Genomic DNA, 6,741 nt, shown 5'->3' with positions numbered 1-6,741 from the left:
TGTAATTGGGGAATGATTGGGGATGAGTATCACACGATAATGTAATGTACACACAACTGGAAGGGAGGTATTTTTTCTGACAAAATAGCTGAAAAATATCAACAGTTTAAAGACCTAAGCGATGAAGACAAATTTCTTTTTATATATAATGAAACTTGATGATGAAAACGTAATTGATAATTTCTGTAAGTTCATCAAAGCCATTGTAAATAAGAGAGGTGAGTATTAACAACTCCATTTTTTTCTTTCATTCAAGCTATCTAAAATCCAATGTACACTAACGATTTATCCGATATACACTTAGTTACTTCTTGATGCTTGTTTGATAAATAGATAACTTTTATATTATGTTTCATTATATTGCATTATGCTATACGTTCTCTATGTTTAATGTTAATAGTCATTTCCCTTTGTATATGGATGTATATTAATAGCAAATCTGTGAAAAAAATGTATTGATGTATTACTGATTTATACGATATACTGTTATACATATTTTTGTTTATGTTATGATTGTATATATTGTAAATCAAAATGTTCCTGCCAAAAGAATGAAGTTTGTTTATAAATTCAAATTCAAAATTCAAACTTTCATGGCACATTTTAAAGTGGACAGCACGCAATCTCCCAACTACTAAAATGTTGCTTGCTCGTTTCACTCGCTCGCACTGGGCCTACATCCCAGTTCATTTTGGTCTCATCCCACAGGGGCTAACCATTTGGTTTTATTGTCATTTACCCTATTCGTCTACAACCAGTTCGTCTACTAACCATTTGCTTTAATCGCCATTTAGCCCAATTACCAGTTTCCCTTATTTCCAGTTAGGCTGTTAGGCTATACCAGTTGCGTCTTTTATCCACCTGGTCTAACACCATTTACTTTACATGGTTAGAAGGATTTTTTTACTGTATTCTTATTATTATTTGATAAGTACAAGTCGGTGTATTTGTTGTTAATCTAAAGTAAAGACGTTATACCATACATCATACAGAATCCTGCAGTGGGTGAGTTAAAAGGGTAAAATGAAAACAATTTTGACTGCCAAATTCAAACGATTTCCCCTTATTTTTTATTTTTTTCTTTTGCTCGCTCGATCAGGTCTACCGTTCTTAAAATTTGCCCCCCTATATGAAGTTCAGTCACCTCAAAATCTTTGCCTCATATCCACTGGCATGAACTATGGAACCAAAATTAGGTCTTTGAATTTTGCAAATCAATTTATCTGAAATATGGAAAAGAAATCCATGCAAAAAGTGAATGATTTTTGTTCTTTTTGTTGAAGAACGGGTAGAAAAAGTAAGAGCATGTCAGAGGTCTTGGCAGTCCTACCCATCATGATCCGTGTGTGTGTGTGTGCTAAATCCCTCTAGTGCTTACTAAGCTCTCCGGTTTTACTTTCAATATAATAAGATCTCACTGTAGTACTCAACTGCGTTTTACTTTCGATCCATTCATTATTTTTTTTATTTCACTCTCCGCTTTCGTGAGAAAGTGATTGAGGATTGTCATAAATCTCAAGTGGTCGTCGTTGTATCCATTCAAAACCAACACGCTGTAGCTCTTCAAGTTCTGCACATTTTTAAAAGACGAGGCTGGATAGTTGCCATTTTGTTTACATTTTGTCAGATTATATCAAAAAGCATACGCCTCTTGCCTTGTTAACAGTGAATGATGTGAATCCATTACACAGTTACAGCAGAATATTTAATAGTGTTAAACATGCATTGTCATCGTCTGATTGCTTTAACTCTAATGGGTATGTTTGTTATAACATCTGTAGACGAAGCCTTAACCGTCTGTAATGATGGCCAACACTCACCGTCGTTCAAATATCAACTGGAGGACACTTCAGTGCATTCGGGACAAAATGCTTCTTTTGCTTGCGTGGTGTCTAATTTCAATAGGGACACCGATGTACTACGTTGGCAAGTTGGACCCTACATTTCGAACAAAAAGGAAGTCGAAATATATGCTTCTAGCATCAATGAGTTTTCATCAACTATCACAGCGTTTGCGGTACCTCAAACGAATTTCTACTTTTCGTGTCGTGTTGACTATCTTTCACGGTCAGGTGAAAGTGGAGTAGATCAGTCTTCAGGTCAATGTCGTATTTTTACCAGTGCCACATTGACTGTCAAGTATTTCCCTGGTGCTGGTGATCTAGTCTGCAGTCCAACCAATCCGTTGGAGCTTCATCCAGGAGATGTTGTACCTGTTCACTGTCAGGTTTCAAGGTGTGAGCCAGCAGTTAGCATCGTCTGGAAATTCAATGACACCAGCAAGGGACGTCTACCGAGACCGAGGATAAGGGACGTCGGTCTTACAAGAATTTTGAGCTATGACCTGGCAGGGACCTGGGAAGCGGGGGTGCTGGGGGTGCTCCCGGGGGGGGCACTCGACCAAAAAAGTGGTAGGGGTGTGCCGCGGGCGAGGCAAAAAACGGGGGCCTTGGAGCGGGCTTATTGTAAAAAGGAGGGTCCTCGGAACGGGCTTCGGAACTACAAATATTTGTGAAAACGGGGGTCCTCGGAACGGATCTCCGTATCCCTGTGAGTGCGTATGCATCCCTGTGGAACGGGCAATCGTGCATGACGCAGCTAGCGCGGCCTCCGCCGGCTGCGCTCGGGCTTAGGCGATGGTCGAAAAGCGCTCTACGGCCGCTTTTCACCAAAATTGTAGCAATGCGACCGGAACGGCGTAACGAAAAATATGCGAAGCTTTGGAGCGGATTTCTTTCTTCTTTTTTCTTGATAAGAAGGAAATGCTATGCCTTGGAGCGGCTTTCTTTGTTCTTTTTCTCAATAAGACAAAAATGCTATGCCTTGGAACGGAAATTTGAGTGTAAAAATGGGGGTCCCCTCCGCGGCACATACCCACTATGCATTATATACTGAGTGCCCCCCCCGGGGGGGTGCTGAAGCACCCCCAGAAATTTTCCTGGGGGTGCTGCGTGTATTATTTTCCATAGGCAGCACCCCCACGAAATCAGGTTCCCTCTGTATTTTTGTTTTTAAATATGTTATTATGTACGTAATTATCACATCCGACAATCACAAATCATGTCGTACTGTTTTTCACATATTCCAATAACATATATCCCTCCTAACATGCCTAACGCGACTCAATCAAGCTTCGGCATTCCGATACAGACTGGTCGCGCGCTATACGTAATAGGCCTACATACGACTCGATAGCAGGGAGGGACATGGGTGTGGATGGCTTTGAAACTTCCAGATTTTATGTCGAACCAAGGAGATATCACTCTTGTGCGCGCGCCTGACCGCCCCGTGTTTTGTATAAAGTCAAACAGAAATCAAATTTTCAAAGTCTTTTTCGCCCTGCCCCATGGCCCTGGGAAGCGGGGGTGCTTCAGCTGGGGTGAAAATGAAAATGAAAATGAACTACGTTTTGTAGGAACTCCCCCCCCCCCCCCCCCCCACTTCAGAATTTTCCGACACAGTACTATAGGGTTAGTGTTTAAATTCACCCTTTTCCAGATCGGAATATAAAATATTTTCTGCTCGCGCTTCGCGCTCGCATTATTGATTTTATAATTAAAAAATGTATTTAGAATGCCCAGAAATACCAGGTCTAAGTCTAAACACGCGCACGCATGTTTATTCAGAGACGCAGCTTGTTTTTTGGGGGGTACTGAAAATATATCAAATACATTTTTTCAATAGAACTTTTTCAAAATAAACAAATTTTATCAAATTCTGATAACAAATAGGTTATTAAATTTTAAAGTTTAGCAATATTTTGTGAAAATGTTGATATGCATGTCGTCACGAAAATTTAATTGGTGGGTTAATGATGTCACATCCCCACTATCCTTTTTCTTATGTTATTACATGGAATCAAAATCTTTTCATTTTTTCATACCAGTGTGAATGACATGTCTCCCTTCTATTGAAATAAGTTGCAGCAAAGAATATCTAATGAACTAAATCAGTTGTCATTTCAATTATTTTGGTCCTTGAAGGGAAAATATTGACTAAACCTAATTTTATAAAATAAATAAGTGGGGATGACATCATCAGTTTGCTCATTGAATATTAATGAAGACATGCCTAAAACTGTTTCACCGGAATAATGTTAATCTTTGAAATGGAATAACTCTCATATACCTTGTCTGATTTTGATCAATTAGTCATTCTTTTGTTCGTCTGATTTTTCTTTATCTGTTCAAACCATATTGCATTCAGTCTGGAGTACCCCTTTAAACGTGCTTCAATTATAAAGTTTCAGATCAGAATATCAAAAATTTTCTGCTCGCGCTTCGCGCTCACACGATTAATGTAGGAAGATATCCAATTACCCATAATTTTCTTGATTTACAAAACATGAATAAAATGTCCCGTTTTTAGGTCTGAAATCTCAATTTTGTTTATGCTCGCGCTTTGCGCTCGCATCAATTGTATAGTTATATACCTATCCTGTTCATGATTAGAAAAGTGCTTAAGATGTCCCATTTTTAGGTCTGATTCTCATTTTTATTTTCGCTCGCGCTTCGCGCTCGCATCAATTGTATAGTTATATAATTTTCCTGTTCATGATAAGAAAAATGCTTAGAATGTCTCGTTTTTAGGTTTAAAATCTCAATTTTGTTTCCACTCGCGCTTCGCGCTCGCACCAATATAATAGCTATATACCTATCCTGTTCATGATTACAAAAAGGGCTTAGAATGTTCAGTATTTAGGTCGGAATGTCGAAATTTTCAGCTCGCGATTCGCGCTCGCATTATTTGATTGTTGATATATGTTTCGTCTTCACGGGTAACTGCAAACAGTCCTTATAACAGGTTTCTTTCGATCAGGCCAGAGCGTATATTAAAAATGTCTGATCGCACTCGCAGTTATTATTTGTTACATACGCATCTTGTTCAGGATCACAAACATTGCTCAAAATGTTAAATTTTCAGGACAAAATACATGAAATTCCACCAAAAAATTAGCTCGCGCTTCGCGCTCGAATTATTTAATTATATATCTATGTTCTTTTCTAAGAAAAAAGCTAAGAAGCGACTGTCATAATATATATATATATATACATGTATATATATATATATATATATATGTGTGTGTGTGTGTGTGTGTGTAAAACAACAATAAAAAACTCAATTGTGCCCCCCCCCCCACCTTTGGGGAGAGATTTCAGCACCCCCACTGAAAAAATCGTTCCCAGGTCCCTGTACTTAGCTGCACTGTGTGTGAGATAGATTCACCTCCGAGTGGCGTAGTGCACTTTTAATATTATTTACCATTATTACATTAATAATCATCGGTTGTTAGATTTGGAAGTTCGCATAAATTGTGCTTGTCTTTTTCTTTTCTTGTGTCTGGATGTTAGTTAATTGGTTTTAGTTATGTATCTAATTGCGAATTCAAGCGCTTCTGCACTGTATATCTCCCCATACTTATTTCTCGGAATATTGATTTATTTAACGGGATAGAACAAATCGAAGAGGGAATTGCATCATGGTAAATATCATGAATATGTTCATGGAATCTCCAGCCTTTTCTTTCTATTTACATAATTAAATACATATCATACAACTCAGGTGACCAGTCTAATTCTAGCGGTAGACCTGAATAAGCTGCCTACAACTACAAAAACTGTATTGTAATATATAGGCCTGAATAAAATTATAAACACATGCATAAATATATTCTCTATAATTAGTTTTATTTCCACTTCCTTTTATAAAGGCTAAAATTGCTGGAAAAATTTCTTCTTTAGCAAATAACGAAGTTAAGTTCGGATTCTGAACTTTTAACTTGCAATAAAGTAGATTTCTTTGTCTTGCATATAAAGGACATGATAACACAAAATACTCTATGGTTTCAAAAGTCTAACAGTTGTTACAAAGACCTGTATCATGTTTTTTAATCAAGTAATTGAATCTACATACCAAGACGGAATCGATGCAATTTTTTTTTCCTGCAAAAAACTTTTATAATACAATTACACTGCAAAAACTCCAGTGTTGATCTAACACCGGCCCGGAATCTATATATGTCCACACCAGAGATTATTGAAACAACACCAGTTTGGATTCAAACCGATGCTGTTATAATACTAATTGGTGTTGAAACACCGTAATGTGGTGTAAGACCAAAACAAAACGGGTGTTGTTTAACACTTCTCAGGTGTGGACATACATGTATATAGATTCCGGGCTGGTGTTAAATCAACACCAGAGTTTTTGCAGCCGGTATATTTCACCACTGGTTGTATGTTAAAAAGTTGCCTGTCTTTCTCCGTGTTTTCCCATGACCTCTAATATGCCATTCCTTTTTATAAAAGTCCTTTCACTCAAGTATTCTTGTTTATTTTTGTTGATGACAACATCTATGTTATTTTTGAAGCCGCTTGTTTGGCTAGAAGTCTGCTTCCTCATTGCCTCCTAGGCCACAGTGTGCTAGCTGCACCCACTCGAAATTCACTTCTATTCCAAACCTATTGATTATCAAAAAAAATCCTATATTTCAATTATTATGCTACTTTCCTGGAAAATTTTGAGAGCTCCTAATGCAGAATAATTATGAGTCTGATAAATCACTACTGCCGCTATCGGGATCCTCTACTCATTCTAAGGCCATAATAATCATGATAATCGCTGCCAATTCAACTCTCATGATATTTACTTTGCATAATCTGAACTTGAAGTTTCGGTATAAAAAGCTGAACCCGTTCTTCCATATTGTGACCTATAGAAGCATCCGTGTAGATTCGGAGA

This window comes from Lytechinus pictus, chromosome 4 (genome assembly GCF_037042905.1).
Source record: "Lytechinus pictus isolate F3 Inbred chromosome 4, Lp3.0, whole genome shotgun sequence".
Taxonomy (NCBI): Eukaryota; Metazoa; Echinodermata; class Echinoidea; order Temnopleuroida; family Toxopneustidae; genus Lytechinus; species Lytechinus pictus.
Note: the sequence above shows the minus strand (reverse complement) of the source record.